The sequence below is a fragment of the Ostrea edulis genome, chromosome 3, assembly GCF_947568905.1.
Source record: "Ostrea edulis chromosome 3, xbOstEdul1.1, whole genome shotgun sequence".
Classification (NCBI taxonomy): Eukaryota; Metazoa; Mollusca; class Bivalvia; order Ostreida; family Ostreidae; genus Ostrea; species Ostrea edulis.
The window spans coordinates 36,309,304-36,328,050 of NC_079166.1; the positions used below are offsets into that span (position 1 = coordinate 36,309,304).

The 18,747-nt window shown below is 33.2% G+C and overlaps 1 long non-coding RNA gene across 3 annotated transcripts; it reads right to left on the reverse strand.

Annotated features, from left to right (window-relative positions):
* Positions 1 to 5,614: 5,614 nt before the first annotated feature.
* On the reverse strand, positions 5,615 to 14,175 carry LOC130053402 (uncharacterized). 3 transcript variants are annotated; one of them, XR_008801980.1, is made up of 4 exons: positions 13,777 to 14,175; positions 10,954 to 10,976; positions 8,934 to 9,002; positions 5,615 to 7,120 (listed from the first exon to the last, which is right to left on the reverse strand). It is a non-coding gene; the product is annotated as an uncharacterized LOC130053402 (long non-coding RNA). The 3 variants fall into 3 exon arrangements; XR_008801979.1 differs by lacking the exon at positions 10,954 to 10,976 and having other exon boundaries at positions 13,777 to 14,166; XR_008801978.1 differs by lacking the exons at positions 10,954 to 10,976; positions 13,777 to 14,175 and having other exon boundaries at positions 8,934 to 10,730.
* Between the last annotated feature and the right edge of the window lie 4,572 nt (positions 14,176 to 18,747).

Consider the following 18,747-nt stretch of genomic DNA (forward strand, 5'->3'; position numbering starts at 1 on the left):
GCTTAGTACCCAGGACCGTAGCAGACCACGCTTCACTCGGAACTCTTTGATCAATCTAAAAGCGTCGATATCGTTTCAGATATAATTCAACTACCGTGATTAATAGAGCGAATTTTGAACAAACATGTACGAGTAAAAGGTTGTTCGAAATAATAGAAATATGGCTAATTTCTGTAGTAGATGGTTATGAATGGTTTTATTGCATTTTGTCAATTGGACACGTCTCAGTTATCGACGGATAAGTGACGAATTTGTCGCTTTTTAGGTGCTTTACTTATCGTGGGGCACTGAAGTGGGAACAAGGTAGTTGCAAATTTTGTTTCGTTCTGTATACGTTGGGTGACGACAATTCTCAAACGTTTATGAAAATTATTTTTACAAAATATTACATGTAGTATATTCTAAGCAAAATATATCACAGAAAACTAAATGTCCGCTTCAAGGAATAGAGAAAAATATCGCGATCATAGCTCGAGTTTCCTCAATAGCTCTATTGTCTATATTTACACTATTCATGATCCGACAGCCTATGGCCGCGACAGGGGACTTTCCTTTTTAAGGTATTATCTGAAAGACCTGTGATTATCATTTCTGAATGTCGATGGTTTGGGTTGCACTACATATGTTTACGTCTTAGGTTTGACGCGGTCACTACCTCCTGGTTACGAAGCAAACGCTATATAGGCACATATGAAAGGTGAAAATTACGAACAGTTTTCAATTTCATAACTCCTATAAGGAATACAAAATAGAGAATTGGGCAATCACGGAGCCCTGGATATACCAGAAGGGGATCAGATTCCTAGAAGGAGTAAGCATCCTCTGTCGAACGGTCACACCCGCCGTGAGCCCTATATCTTGAAAAGGTAAACGGAGTTATCCGTAGTCAAAATCAGTGTGCCAAGAACGGTCAAACAATCGGTGTGAAACACGTCGGACAGCATTTGACCCAATGACAGGGTGCATTGGCAGACTAGATCGTTATAACGACTATAGAATTTGCGAAATGCTGACTTCAATCGAGACTGTTGAGGGCCTTCCACCATGAATGGCAACGAAAATAACTTCCTTCATTTTTTTTTGTAACTGTACAGGGGGGTGCAGTTTTTACTATTAATGCCCAATGCCTTGCTAAATAGTTTTCATTCGTAACTTTTAAGCTTACATTCTTCTTAATCATTTGTTCTGTTAAAAAAATTGGTGGGAGAATGTGGGCAGTCACTCAATATATCCTTTTTTGCATTGCATAATAACAATTAGATTAATAATAATCAGTAACACTTACACATCTAATTGTAAGGAAGAACATGATGTTACGAATTGAGATTTTATTAAATGGGCATTGTCTAAAAGGGTGAGGAGCAATCTTCTCAACTACTGAACTACCGCATCCAACAAATGAAATGTGATAAATGCTGAACTTAACACTGTAAATAACATAGGTTTCTTTTATTTCAAGCACCAATGGCAGAAAGTTTCAGACACAGTATACGTATGCACTTTGAAGGGTAACTAATTTCCAATGTCGGACAACAAAACCTGCTAGATTTTTTACTCCAACCCACCCCTCAAACTAATGGAATTCAGCTTTTTATCATAATTTAGATCAAAACATGACGAACCAAAGCATAGGATTTTCAAAGGATTCTACTGAGATGTGTAGAGGCTGGGAACATTATCTTGGTAAGTGGCTAAATATGTTTTTATTTTCTAAGACATACAATTTTGATAGGAATAGTTATAACGATACATGCACTATAAGTAAGGATAAACATGAATCGCACTTACACATCTAATTGTAAGGAAGAATATGATGTTACGATTTAAATTTTGTGCAGATAATCAAGGATATATGCTCGATACACACACACACACACACACATACGTGCATAATGCCGAAACTCACTACACAAGACTTTACACCTGAAACTCACTACACTATGTTCTAGTTATGCTAACCAGAATATAAATTCATTTTTACGTAATGTGGGACATCTGTATATTGTTCTGATACTTGAAATATAGAAAATCCCTCTCTAAAAATATTGAATTTACACCGGATACCTACGACACGGTGTCACATGACTCATGTGAACACACACAGGAAACTCACTACAGAGTGTTTAAACGTGATATATTACCCGAAAGTCACTACATTTAGTCTGGCGATTGATTGAGAGCACAGGAAACTCAAGCATTTCAACCATTTTAACAAAAAAAAAAACACAAAAAAAACCCAACAATTTTTATTTTACAGTCTCCCCCTTTACAGCAAACAGGACTATTCCGGATACTAAAGTAAAGGGGGGGGGGGCTTTACTTTAGTATACGGAATAGTCCTGTTCGCTATAATTTACATGTGTTTATTGAAATAAAATCCCAGTCATTTATGCATTGTTTTACTTCAGGTTATCACAAAATATTATCCGGAAAGTTGGTACCTTTAAAAGAACTAGTTTTTATATCAGACGATATGGCTTCTCAGCCAGTGCATGAGGTTGTGTTTAGCAATGAATATTTTCATATTTCAATGACTTCATATCCGAAGGAGAGCCTCGGTTTGAAGTGTCACCGTGTAACCTATCTATTTGATCATAAGTTAATTAAAGGTATTTGATGTTCTACCAAGGAGTGGATGCAAGGGTTGGAGGACGTGTACCAATCCTCAGAAGCAATGGGTCTGAATAGTCCGACGTTATGCCTTCAGTGCGTCCATGGTTAAGCCCTGGTGGGGCATGGGATGAGACACCTGGTGTTGTAGCGTATACCCCCTTCAGTAGGTTCATCCTCCAGAAAATCTGCTTTATGCCTAGCCATTTAGTAATTACTTTCAGAGAATTTAGGATAATGGAGGATCCAGATGGATATTTACGTCCTAGGTTGAAAATTTAAAACGTTTCTATTTACCATTTTATTAATCGTCTATCATTGTATGAAAGTCCTTTTAAATATTGAGATTAAACTATTTTTTTTTTATATCTTTGGTATAAAAGAAAAAACTCCTATTTTTTTCCCCGACATAAATTTTGAAAAAGGTTCATTTATCATTCGACAATATAGAGCCTTTCATCGAATCACGAATACTGGTTCAATATCCGTTTTTAACATTTTCTATGTCACAGTATAAGTTGGATTTCATAATATGTCCTGTGTTACACAATAATATCAAATAAAAATAAGGTCTGATGAAAAGACGAAGATGGATATTGAAAATGTACATACACAGTAAATGTATTCGTCTGCTCATGCAAAAAAGAGTCCTTGTACAGAGTACAAGAATAGCTTTTCCCCCAAGCTATTTAACTCCCCCCCCCCCGACATTCTGGCTATAAAGCCAAATCCACAGGAAACCTGGCTAACTATCAGTATTACCCCTAAATAAATTTGGTTATATAGCAAAATGCATCTTATTAAAAAATGATCCTTCATAAGCGCAATGAGCATTCAATTCAGTAGTTGAACGACTGCCAAAAGAATTTACCCCTTTAATCAATATATCAAAGATATTAATGAAATTGCAACCAACCACGTATGTGTATTGTAGGGAAGTTTCATTACCAGGGTTAGGGGATATAGCCACCCCTCAAAGGGGGTGACTCACTAAATGCCATAGCCAGTCTTCCGATGGAAATCCAGACCAAACACGAAGGAGGGAGGCTCACTATTGATAAGTGTGGAGGTGGGTGGGGTCTAACTATATTGCCAGACTCCTCTGGGGGAGGGGGGCTTACTATATATAGCCAATTTTCCGGGGGGAGTCTCATTATATAATACCGGTAATTAATATTAAGCAGATCTAAACAAGGTGTTCAGTCTATGAATCACCAAATCAACGTAAACTCAAATAATTCAAGACATCTTTAAGCATTTGAAAATATCAATTCATTTGATGCGCGCAACAATTCAATTGAAGATCTCTTCAAATAATTAATAATATCTACTATTCTAATTTCTAGCGCGCATTGATTAAATTGTTTATATTGCTCTGATACTTAAAATATAAAAAATCCGTCTTTAACAAAATTGAATTTTCACCTGATACCTACGACACGATGTCACATGTGAACACACACCCGAAACTCACTACAGAGTGTATAAACTTGATATATTACATGAAAGTCACTACATTTAGTCTGGCGATTGATTGAAGGAATTAAAAGGGAACTCGAAGTGTTTCAACCATTTCTCAAAAAACAACTTTTTGGGGAATTTATATAAATAGAGAGAGAGAGAGAGAGAGAGAGAGAGAGAGAGAGAGAGAGAGAGAGAGAGAGGCTGTCTAGTGTTTTGTCAGTTGAACTAAAATATACTTTTCTGTAACAGAAATTAATGTTAAAAAGATTTGAAAAAGGTTTTCAGTCTAAGAAGATAAATTCAAGATAAGTTTAATTATTTGAAGATATCATCAATTCATTTGATGCTTGCAACAATTCAATGAAACATGTTCAGATAATTACTAAAATCTACAATTCTGAATTATTGTGCGCATTGATTGAATTCTTTATAGCATTGAATACTTTGATGACTTGATTAGGCTATAGTTGAATTGTTGTTCTCTTCAAATGAATTACTGATATCAACAATTGAATTGATGCCCTCCACAATTTAATTAAAAAGAGCTTCAATTCAATTACTGTGTGCAATAATTTAATTATTGCTCTCTTCAATTGAATTGATATTTATTCAATTGATGCATGCAATACTTCTTCTAGATACAACTATCTAATTAGATCTGTCTTGAATTCATTATATTAATTGAAGTGTTTCTCTCTATATAAGAGTTGATGTGCTCATGAATTTCTTGTACAAAAATCGTTGTAAATAATTAAGATATTTCAATTGAATTAAAGAGATTATTAAATCAATTATACGGGGCTCAAAATCACATGCCGAGCATCAACTGAAGTATTGTAGTCATCAGTTAAATAAATGAGCGCAGCAAACTCATTATTGCTCTCATACATTGAATTGATGGGCAGCGCGCATTATTTAATATATGGGCACAATAATTGATGTGAACACCTAATCAATTGATGAGAACAATGATTGATTTGATGCGCACGTCAATTGATTATTACGGGTAATAATTGAACTGATCTTTTTATTTGAGTTTTTGTTGATTTGGCGCTCCTTATCAGTCACACTTGTAATATAACCAATGTTGCATTCAAAGGCGTCTGTATCCTGGATGTCCTTTATGTCGAAATACGACCCCAAAGGCCATTTAAAGGTGACCATAAAGGAAATATTCCTGGTTACATGACAGTGTAATACAGTGCTTTGAAGATCTTTTTTGTTTAAATATCTGAATACAGACACTTCTCAAGTCACAGGAAGAACTTGTACCAGGACTTTTAAAAATACTGTATGTCCCTGCATCCATCATGAATCTGATCGTTCAGAGTTCAGGATTTTTCTTTACTACTCTTTCAGCAATCTATCAAGAGATACTGAATTTATAAGACTCTATCAAATTGTCTTGATTTTTCATTAGTATTTGAGAAGACACTGAGTAAAATACTCCCAATCCAATTTATCACTTGCAAGTCCAAACCTAATGAAAACTACACCACTTTTAAGACCTCTTTAAAGCAAAGTACAATCAACTGCAAAATATAGGTGTACATATTTATTTCATAAGCATACAAAGCTGATCAATTTAGCTCAAAAAACCTCATATGTAAATAAAGCTACTCTTGAGTCTTAAAACAGCAAACACTTAATGTTCATTCATATTTGAAATTTGAGTTAGCTATCAAACTTGAAATATCTATTGAATATAAATGAAAACAAGTTACAAGTAAGAGTGTGGTACTATCAATTACATCATAAGTACATTATTGTTAAACTGCAGTTAGTTTTAGTTAAATACTGTTACATTATCTTAGTATATTCATTCAGTCTTTCAATCGCACATGAATATAAGGCCATGGAATACCATTAAACTTTTTGTTCAATTCAAGATATAGATGGAGAATTATTTCATGTGTACTGCTGTTGATTATATATTTATCAATTTTGAATGAACCAATGTATGGTGCACAATGAATGACAAATGCTGATAATACATCTTGTATATAAAACTAGAATCAAAACCATTTACAAGAAAGATTTAAGAAACATATATGCCTCCATATTACAATATTGAAAATGATCATTTAGAATGTTTGTAGCAAAAGTGAAAATTAAGGGTTACAATGTATCTATTAGTCAGAGGCAACCATTATATGTGATTTCTAAAGGTTCTAAGCAGACATTTTCAAATAACCAGTTATTTGAGTCCTGACCTTTGACCTTGAGAGTTTAAAACCAATGGGGGCCATCTATTCTTTAGGCGGCATCAGACTACCAAGTTTGATGTTTGTCAAACAAGGGTTCTCAAGATACTGAATGGACAAAATCTGATGTCCAGAGTAGTTTGACCATTGACCTTAAAATGAATACTAGATATCTACACTTATGATGTGTCAGTGTACCAAGTTTGATGTCTGTCAAGAAACACAAACTCAAGATATTGTGTAGACAATATCTTTATTATGTACAGTTTGACCTTTGTCCTTGTGACTTCAAAATGAATAGGGGACATTATGGGACATATACTTCTTAAAAGAAACCATCTACTTCTTAAAAGAAACCAGTATACCGAGTTTGATGTCTGTCAGGAAAGCGTTCTCAAGATATTGAACAGACAATATCTTACTGTGTCCAGTTTGACCCTTGACCCTGTGACCTGTAAATTAATATGGGTCATTCACTATCTAGGGGCAATCATTGTACCAAGTTTGGAAACAGTCAAGCAAAAGAATTCATTAGATATTGAGCAGACAAGATTTGCTCTACAGACCGAATTAGTCATGTAAAACAATATATACGTCCCCTCTCTTTCAAATGGAGGGGGCATAAAAATTGGATTAACTCTTTGTAACATCTCTGCAAGGAAGTAATATTTTAACAGCAAACTTTCCACGACACCATGTTAAACTGGACAGTGATTTCTCCTTCCAAATGGATTTTAGACAGTCAACCTGAGCCAGAGTTTTTCCTAGTTTGATGAAAGTCTCAAATTGTCTTTACAAAGCTGCCTTTTCTGCAGTGGTCCAAGTGTGGCACTGAACATTGGCTGTAATAAAGAATGGACAGTACATATCACTTGTAACAGTTGTACAACAGTTTCTTGAAAGATTGTCCAACTCATTTTCTCTGTCATTTACCATAACTAAAAGTAAATGATTTCAAATCAATAATATATTTTTTTTCAAAAATGTTCTATCCTAAACCTTTAGTAAACTACCAATAGATATTTAATATAAAATAAGAATATTGATAAAACTGATGTATGCTCCCCAAAATACATCTCACCTGAATGAACTATTTCAAATAACAAATGATTCACACAATGCTCAATAAATGTTGATATATTGTTGGAATGAAGGTTTCTTTATCATATATAAGGTATATGTTGAGCGATGTTGACCTTTAAAAAATGACCTTGAGTGACCTTGTCTGAAAGCCATTTGCCTATTACCTATTTGCACGATTTATGATCCATACTTGTTTAAAAACTAATGAAATAAGGCACTTTTCCTTATATATAAGGTGTATATTCTGAGTGAGCCTGACCTTCCCAAAATGACATAGGTCCAAAAGTCTGGTCATGAGTAAACTTTGAGTAGAGTAACAGAAAAATATGACTGTCCAAAATTCCAGCATTAAATTGATGCAGCCTAAAGAACATTTGACTTTTGAGTCATGTGACCATGACCCTCTACAAATAACCTGGGCATAAGGTTTATGACATACTTCTTGGCTATAAGCAGCCTCTGTGTCAAGTATGACTTCCCCATGCACCTCTAACTTAGAATATTAACATTTCTAAGACTTCATAATCTGAAACTCCTAAACTGTGCCCCTAAACTTGTCTGAATGACTTGTGTTCAGGGTCATGACATTTCTTTGATAATATTTAATCTTGTATAATTTTCTAAAGTTATTTCATAATAAAATTACATTATAGAGTAGAATTTTGCATTGCACACCCAGAAACTTTGACCTTGTCCAAATGATTATCATCTGATGCTGGTTGTTGCATTCTTTGAATACAAGCAACCTCTGCACCTAGTATATTATTCTCCTGTTTATCTCATCTTGCAATTTATGGCAAGGACAAACAAGATGTGTTTGTGAAACACAAATGCCCCCGATAATGGCCAATTCTGAAGATGGCCAAGGTCACAAGGACAAATATCTTGGTACCAGTAGAAAAATCTTGTCACAAGAAATGCTCATGTACAATATGAAAGCTCTAATATTTACCATTTAGAAGTTATGACCAATGTCAATTTTTTTTCAAAAAGTAGGTCAAATATCAAGGTCAAAAGGTTTAGTACCCACGGAAAGGTCTTGTCATAAGGAATACTCATGTGAAATATCAAAGCTCTAGCTTTTACTGTTCAAAGGTTATTAGCAAGGTTAAAGTTTCAGACAGAATGACAGACAGGACAAAAACAATATGCCCCCCCCCCCCGATCTTTGATCTAGGGGGCATAAAAATTACATATTTCTTATATATGTAATCTTGTCCAAATGACCCTCTGCTAAGGTCAGGACATACCCTTAAGTTAAAGCAAACAAGCCTCAAAATTTTTCTAATTTCAAAGAAACAACAAAATGATCTAAATTAAGTAAACTTTGTCCAATCATTATGAAAACCCTAGGTGCAGATCTTTATATGTCTTTATGATTTGAGAGAGTGTACAAATTTTAAGAAAATTCCATTAGCTAGTCTCATAAAATGAGTACAGCCAAAATTATGCCTACAGACAAATCGACAGACCGACCGACCAACAGACAGACATGGCGATTCTAATATACCCTCCTAAACTTCATTTGCTTGGGAATAACAAAATATAATACAAATTATGACATACAAATACCTCGCTTTTTTCTTCCCGACTTCCTAGATGAGCTAGGATGTCTCAGTATCTGCATTCCCTCTGAATAGTCTACAACATTGAAGAGATAAAGCTTTAAAATTTTTGTACTGCTGTAAGTTACTATTAACAAAATGTAAATGAACTTTAAATATGTAATATACATCTCGCGTTTTCCAAACACATAAACAAGTTACTGCCACCCTGTGTATGTGGGGACTCAGGCAAGTGTTGATGTCTCTATTTGAGTGAAATCCAATAACAAGAATATTAGTAATTACTTCCCCAAACTGCATCTAACCAATGAAGTTGAACTACTTCATGTAACAAATGACTTGCACAATGATATATAACTTTTGAAATAAAGGTTGACTTTTCTATATAAGGTACATGTTGAGTGACCTTGATCTTTCCAAAATGATCTTTAGTGACCTAATCATTTGAAAATTATTAAGTTGACTATTTAACTTATCTGTGTAATATATGGTCAATACCTGTTCAAAAACATTTTCCTCGTTAAATATAGCCTTTTTTTATTACCGAACATTTTGTCTTCACGCCGCACAACACAGTACACGTTAACATTATTTCACATTAGGAAATACTGGTCCAATCATTTTAAATATCGAATGTTCTTAAATCTTTTTTTTTTAAATGCATTCATTATTTCTAAGTTACATTTTAATTTCTGAGGTGCAGGGTGGTGAGTAGGAATGTTATTTTTGAAATCATCAAAATTAAATCATATCAAGATTGTGAAATTAAATTCAACATGCTTTAAACCAAATTTCAATGTGTTGATTGAGAGACAAAAGATTTTTGAAATCCAAATATAAACTTTGAATATTTTAGAAAGAGATAACAATGTTAAAAAGTTCTTGGATATCAACATGGTTGGTTACTACAGGCTTCTCAAAAGAATTGATCACTTTGTATTGACATTGAAACTCACTACAGTTTAAGTGTGTGAAAAATCTGTATTGACAATGAAACTCACTACATGTGTGATAAATCTGTACTGGCATTGAAACTCACTACATGTGTGTGATAAATCTGTATTGACATTGAAACTCACTACATGTGTGTGATAAATCTGTATTAACATTGAAACTCACTACATGTGTGTGGTAAATCTGTATTGACATTGAAACTCACTACATGTGTGTGATAAATCTGTATTAACATTGAAACTCAATATATGTGTGTGATAAATCTGTATTGACATTGAAACTCAATATATGTGTGTGATAAATCTGTATTGACATTGAAACTCAATATATGTGTGTGATAAATCTGTATTGACATTGAAACTCACTACATGTGTGTGATAAATCTGTATTAACATTGAAACTCACTACATGTGTGTGATAAATCTGTATTGACATTGAAACTCACTACATGTGTGTGATAAATCTGTATTGACATTGAAACTCACTACATGTGTGTGGTAAATCTGTACTGGCATTGAAACTCACTACATGTGTATGATCTGTACTGACATTGAAACTCACTACATGTGTGTGATGTGTACTGGCATTTAAACTCACTACATGCATGTGATAAATGCGTACTGGCACTGAAACTCATTACATGTGTGCAATGCGTACTGGCACTGAAACTCACTGCATGTGTGTGATAAATATATATTGACATAAAACTCACTGCATGTATCAGATGTGTTCTAACATTGAAACTTGCTACATGTGTGATAAATGCATATGTATATTGGCATGATATCACATGTGTGTGCATTGCATGTGTGTGATAAATGGAATCCTTCATTCGTATGAATGGGAGATAGGGAAATTCCACCGAGGGGACAAGATTTACAGTCAAGGACTAGGCTTTGCTGAGTCTTAAGCAGCGAATCTTGTTCCAGAGGTGGAATTTCCCTATCCCACATGAGCAAATAATAAAGTGTTATTTTTCTCATATTTTATCAGTTCAGTACTTTAATTCAAGAGCTTTGAGAAAATTCAAAATTATTGAAATCCTACTTTGAATATATGCAAAAAATAATTACATAGTATGAAGATCTCAGCATACCTGAAAATGGTTTACAATATAAGTGTAAAGTACAAAACCCAAGGTTGTCCATAAAAAAGCTATACATATATATATCAAATTGAAATTTGAAGAAAACAATACAAAATATTTTTCTTTATCGTGTAATGTAAATCAGAAAATATACGACATACATATGTACATCACAAGCAAAGATATGTCTGAGTGTAAGACAGAAAAATCTTGTATGGCTGTCTCACATGGGTTGAGTTGGTCTCACACTAGTGATTATGTGAGAAAGATGTATATTGCCTTATACTGGCATGAGACTCACTATTGGGAGTTCAATGAATATATAATCAATTGAAATATAGTCTGTATATTGATGAAGCAAACTAAAGGCCAATTTCATTTGTCCAAAACTGGTGTACACTGCATTACATACGTTATAAAACTGGTGTAAAACAACGCATTGAAAAATAAAATAAACTGTCGAAAACAAAAATATGGCAGAACATGTTATTTTCATTCTTGCCACTTTTATAATATATGCAAATCATCCAAATCCTTGACATAATTCACAAAGATCCCATAAAAGCATGAACATGATACATGCATGCAAACTATATAAACGGTGAAGCTGTTATGCATGAATTCTCATATTTTCAGTTGATGTTAATTTGTTAATCACCTCATATACCCTGACAAACTAGACAGTGATTCCTTATATTTATGTTCCCATAACTTAGGGTATACTCTGTTCTCAATAACTATACAAGAGATCCTTTATATGCAATCTTTTTAAGATGATTGTACGTACATGTATATCATTTGGATGTGCAGAACGATAGTCTTTTAGTCTGAATGTGCATGCATTGGATTTTGGTACACTAACTTGGGAATCAGTCTAAATTTTTTGTTGTTCTTTGAGATTGTTTAATATTCATATTGTAGGCATTTATTAAGACTTGTAATTTTTAAGATTTTTATTTTTAAGATATTTATTAACTGATCTGCATGTTCAAAATGACCAATCTGCACATGCATGCATTTCATTTTGATTGGATTTAATACTAGAATGTCTGTAACTTTCTTATGAATAAAGTGAATGAGTTGATATCACAGCATAGTAGATAGTATGTGTATCTATAGATTGGTGTAATACAAAAATGCCAACACTCAGTATATGCATATCCTGTCTTTCGAAGGTTCTATATTTTTTCTATATTTCAAGGACCATAATGTTTATGTTTTTCATTAAATTCTTCTGAAGTTGAGGATTTTAGTATGTCTTGGCACTTACAAATTGGTATGGTTAAAATTACTAGCCAGCATGTGCATGCACAATTGTGCTAAATTTTGATTAGACAATTTCAAAATATCCACAGCTTTCAATTGTATATGATGCAAACATGAAATTCAAACTAATTATGCTAATCATATGTACATGATACAAATACCTGTTGGATGACATCAACGGAATTACAGATTGACATATGAACATAACGTGCATTGCTTTCTTTCATTTTTTGGTACTGAAATGACCACAACTTTCTTATTAAAGGGTAAATTAAAATGATTTTTTGCTGTTGATTTACAATATGAATTATAATGCTTACACATGCACATGTCAAGCATTTCATTCTGATTAGTTGCATACGTAATATTTATATAACTGGTAAATCTCTTATGAATGAGAAAAATGGAATTATATTGACATATTCCAGGTACAATTACTACAAAAACTTAGAACGTAAGATATGATTAGTTGTGCAGAAGCACAATGACATAATTTCTTAAATGGGGGGATGTTTGCTTAAACTACTCTCACACATCCTAACTGAAGAGCAACTTGAACTGACCAATGCAAGTCTGTCTTCCATTTTGAGTGATTGATGAAAAGTTCCTGTGGTTTTAAAAACGATAGAAAATGCATTGTTCCTTCAAATATATTGTTGGTGCGAACAGATATTCTAAGTATTTTTACAAAATATGGTCTTTCTCTGATCGATTGAGAGGGGTCGTAAAATCTTATGTCAGTAAAATAAAGGAGACATAATAGAAATTTGAAGGAGTGATTATTGGGATACCAGATCCCCCCCACCCCCTCCCCCCTTGTGTAAATATAGAAGAGAGAGGGTTAATTTGTGATGAGCCACTGTGATGAAATCTCCAAATGTTTTAGATATACATATACAACAATATAAGATAAACAACTTTGTATTCAATATTTGTATTCACCTGAGGATGGATGTTAAAATCCAGAAAGCGCTAGCGATTTGAATATATTTTGGAACTGCATATTTTCCTGCTTTTTTATTTAATTATTTTGACTGTGTGATATCAACTCTTTCTATTTGGATTATATAAATATATATATATATATATAGAGAGAGAGAGAGAGAGAGAGAGAGAGAGAGAGAGAGAGAGAGAGAATTAAATACACACTAACAGTCTTAAGGTTCAAGCCACATAATGCTGTAAATTGTAGGTGGAGGACCTCTGGATAGTGAGTACATGCTGCATAGATGTTCCCTATGACCCCCACCAATGATATGTTGCCTGATAATTCATTTAAAAATGTTTAAGGAAAGAAATTCCAATCTTGTTTTTGATATTGCACTTTCTTCTCATTTATTTTGATAAAAGGGGTGCTTAGTTTATTAAATTCCTGAAAAAAAGCAATCGATTGAAAAATGCTGGTTAAATTTCGAATTGGAGCCTAGTAGGAAAAGAATACAGTACCTAAAATTTCTTGTGGTTAAAAGGTTAATTTCGATCTCATGGTGACATTTCAAAACAATAAACCATGGATGATTTATATGAATAATTTGTCACATACTTGACTCCAAGGAGGTTAGGTTCTTCATAATGATATCCCAGCTAGTTCCTCTCTTCTTTCTATGTCTCTACTGGCATTTTGAGACGCATAGTTTTTGGGTGGTTTTCCACTCCTATTACAAGCTTCCTTATACAGCACCTGGGTAGCCACTTTCAGAATCATTTACATGGTTCCCTGCATGTTTCATCTGTATCTCATAATCTGTTGCGTCAACTATGAAAAAGAAACTTGACATTAAAATCAAATGCAAAGAATCTAGTGAAACATTAGCTTGCATATACACATGTATTTATTCTATTTTTCAATCTAACATTGCATGGTGACACATATGATTAACATAACATGAAAATATTTCCTAAACATGGATTGTTAAAGTACAAATACATGTATGCATATTTAAGAAATAAGTTTAATTTTTGAAAGTATTTAAGGGCATGAACTGCTGCGCTTTACGCCAGCATACTTCATGAAGAGTGTTGGTGCTTCATGAAAAGTATGCTGCATGTTTATGCCCTCTGACATGTAAATAAACATCATGATCTGAATTTTTAACAGATTATGAACACTCAACTTAATATATTTAGTGGTACCAGACTACTATATATAAATGTAAGCTTAAATATTTCTTGTATGTGTTGCTCTATTTCTACTGAATAGAAGTAGAATAGTATTCTTACTAGGCCTACTATATTCATGAACCTTTAATTGATACCAATAGAATTCGAATGCTGGACAACTCGCCCCCAAGACAACTCGCCCTCAAGACAACTCGCCCCCTCTTAGGACAACTCGCTCTCTCTCAGGACAAGTCGCCCCCTTCTCTTGAGTCACTCGCCCCCCAGGGTTTGACATTAACCTTTTTGGGCACTAGACCAATCGGGCTACTTAAAATGATTTTTGCTAGACCTGACCTTACATCCACTAGCCCTGACCAATGTTCCAGAAAAAAATCTTATAAGAGTCTCCATATCTAAATACATGTACTTAATTTAAATGAAAAACGTTAAGTTTGAACTAAAATGCATTTAATTGTCTCAAAAAAATCTTTAATCTCGTCATTCAATTTGATGCTTTTACTTTCAACCCTATTTTCAGTTTCTTTAAATTTTTACCGGCATGGAAATTCTTTAATTTATTTAGAATAAATTGACCTCTATATTTTTTTTTAAATTTCTATTTCATAAGCCCTGCTTTGTTTCTTCCCAACGTTTTCCTTTTTTTTTTTTTTTTTCTTGAGACATCTTTTGCTTTCATTGAGGACGAGATTTCATATTTGATTATATAGACATTCCCGCACATATGTTTAATAAACACTTTCTTATATTCAATTCAAATGAACTGTTTTGGTGGTTTTTTTTAATGAAAATGAATTCAATAATTCTATTTAACCAAAACATAACTTTACACACATTAACAATATGTAGATGTCGTAGAACATCACTTACGACCGCGACTTATTAGAACTAAAGACAGAGATTATGTCATCATGCGGTTCAAAATTGCTCGCAAACTCTTTACAGTTATTTTGTTTATGAATAAAATATCTTATGATTTAAAGTAAAGTTTCTTAACTTTGTTTATATTTTTAACACGACCAGTCGGACTAGTAAATAAACATTTTACCCGACCGGACCTATCATTTAGTAGTCTAGGTCGGTCGGACGTGCCTTAGTGTCAAACCCTGCCTCCAATATTATATATAAATATATTATCACATTTTATTTTATTTTGTGTGTGTTATTTACACTTTTAACCCTATAAAGATACGTCTTTTTCTTTCATACTTTAACACAAATGGTAAATTCTAATAGAATTATACACATATTTAATTATTGCATTTTAGAAAAAGTTATATTTTTCATAAATCAATTGGCAAGGAAAATTATATTTACTGATCTTCAGGTAATTGTCTCTAATACTGAGAATATTTTGAGGGTGTGGGTGTTTCTTTTATCAATATAGTATACATAAGTGTAAAGGTGAAGCATGAATATTCTGATACATGTAATTATCTTTTAATGCATTTCTCAACTAATACCCGTTGAAAAATAATAAAATTCCCATTTTAGAAATTTTATAACAGCTTTACTTTACTGATTCTTTTTACGCGGCGATTTCATCAAAGTGTAAAGAACTCTGATGATGAGTAACTCATAACGTTTGAAGTAAATTTATAACAGCTTGGGGGAAATCAAACAATTAGATTTAACAGACGCAGATTATTGATAATTATACAACGTCAGCTGTAGACCAAGCTAATACTCTCCCTATACCAAACGCTAACGTGTTTCCGCTGAAATTATATATTTTACATGTACATAAAAGTGATGATGAATTTACTGAACCCAAACACTGGATTTCCACTAAAATCTTTCGTCTTGCATAAAAAGACACGAAGTTCGGTGTTTATGTGAACACGTCTTATTGTCTGTGATGTATATACTATCTATAATAAATTCATTAATTTTTGCTAATACACCTTTTGGATTTAGACCAAAAATAATAATTGTAAACATGTATGATATGAAGGAGCGAATTATCTCAAGAGAGGGGGCGAGTTGTCCCGAAGAGGGGGCGAGTTATCTTGAGGGCGGGTTGTCTTAGGGGCGAGTTGTCCCGATGAGGGGGCGAGTTGTCTTGGGGGCGAGTTGTCCTGATACCTAGAATTCATATACACACTATGGCAAAAATATTACAATGTAGGTTCATTGTTAATATTATTAAAATATCATACATACGTGTATATCATACTATTTTACCACTACCCCTACAACAGATATGGGCAATACTCACTATACTGCACAGGTATTTTAATCAATAAGTATATATAAATAAATAAAAGGGAAAAACTCTATCTATAAAAATAGATGATAAATACACTATCTATCTATCTATATGCATTCCCCCCCCCCCCCCCCCCATTTTTCTATTTGTATCTATTTACTGATTAACAGCTGATTAAAAATTCAGATACCTGTAAATACTGGTAAACAGACAGACAGACAATGGTAATACATGTATATGCAGCACTTACTGATGTCTATAAACAATGATATCCTCATTTTATACTTACTAATACATAACTTTACACACAGCACTAAGAAAATAATCTGACTCCTTTTTTTCTTCTACAGTCGGTCTACGGCACGAGAAAAATAATCTCCAAGTGCTGACAAATTCAAAAACTTCTGAATTTTTAACAATACTATTTTACATTTGTAAATGGTGCAAAATACAGATAATATTTTGAAACAAAGGCTACACAAAATTGATTTACATAACTTCATTTATTTGAGAGTGTGAAATAACAAGAGTGTGAAGATTAAAACACTGTTACGTAATCGTTAGAAAAGTCTCGCACAGATGTCTATGAAACTCACGATAACATACACCCAGTTCAAATCTCGTAATGGATTAAATTTTTTTTCTTCTATTTTATTTTTAGAAATACATATAAATAGTATCTGAATTCTTACAATTGAATAAGTAAAAAAATAAACAAAGATAAAAAAAAAATGTCATTTCTGCAACTTTATATGAAATTTACAAAAAGCCATGGGGATCTTCCCCACTGGATTGAACAGTCTGTACACATGTTCTGGTGCCGGTGTAGCGGTGATCGCTGTCGCTAGTGCTCAGGGTCGCTCTAAAAATAGCGATGGCCCTTGACCGAAACCCCTTTATTTTTAAATTTAAGTTACACCGATTTGGCAACACTCTGAGAGAGAGAGAGAGAGAGAGAGAGAAATCTTGCCTTTTCATAAATTCAGTGAACTAAATTGGAGTTTCCATTTACTTAAAAAGTATATCTTCTTAACAGGACAAACATTGATAATTTAACATGAATTTGGTCTGGTATGAAAACACTGGATCTAGCTGCATGCACAAATGGGGATGGGGTTGGAGAGAAGAAAGGGGGGGGGGCTTCATTTTGGGACAAATTACTTTATTTTTCATTCTATTCATATTGATGAGAGACACTTGGACCGCACATACTTTAAATGTCCTTGTCCCATTTGATTTCAACACCCTTTATTTGGAAATTTCTTTCAACGCCTATAAATCAACATATTATATAAAGTTGTTTATAGCCATGGCGTAAAGTCAACCATCAGATAAATTCACCCAAAATCTTTGCAACTGGTTGATGTTGGAATAAAATGAAATCTAAACAATTTCTTAAAATAAGGTAAACAATATTTTCCCAAGAACTTGTTTAACCGCGCTTGACCACACCTTCCTTATTAAGGGGAAAGAGGCTGGAGCTATTCACCGGTTACCAGTTAATAATATCCAAAAATAGTGGTAATAAAGACCCAATTTTTTGGAGCTATGTACTTGTTTAATTTTCTTTGATATTGTCGCTATGAAACGGGGTTTATATCTTTGAAAATACTGAAAATATTTTGCCAAGCTAAAATAGAATATTCTAAAGAGGAAATTCCAGTTGTTCGTCAGTTTGTTATATATCAATGTTCTACATTAAGATACGCATATTCATCAAAGAATGACAAATATACTGTGTATAATAATTCAATTCTCATTTAATATTTAGAGAATTGTTGCTTTTAACGATGTTCATATGTCTAAAAAAAAAAACGTGTACAAAGATATTGTATTGAAGAGGAAATTCTAACTATTCCTTGATTCTGTAAAACATTTTGTCAAATCAATGATAAACCAAAATACTGAAGATAATCATGATGATATAAAACAAACACAAAAACATACAGAAAATGAAAACCATTGAACTATTTAAGCTTACACGCATCTAATTGTATCTTAGTCGTGTCAAAGGTCAACTTACGTTTTCTCATCATTACTGCAGAATAACGATACATCACATACCCCAATGTATTCAAACTAAACGGACGGGAACAAAATATCAATTTTAAATCATTAATTGACTACTTATATTCAATTAAATAAACAAAAACACTTACATTTGTATTGTCATCCACTCGACCTTGT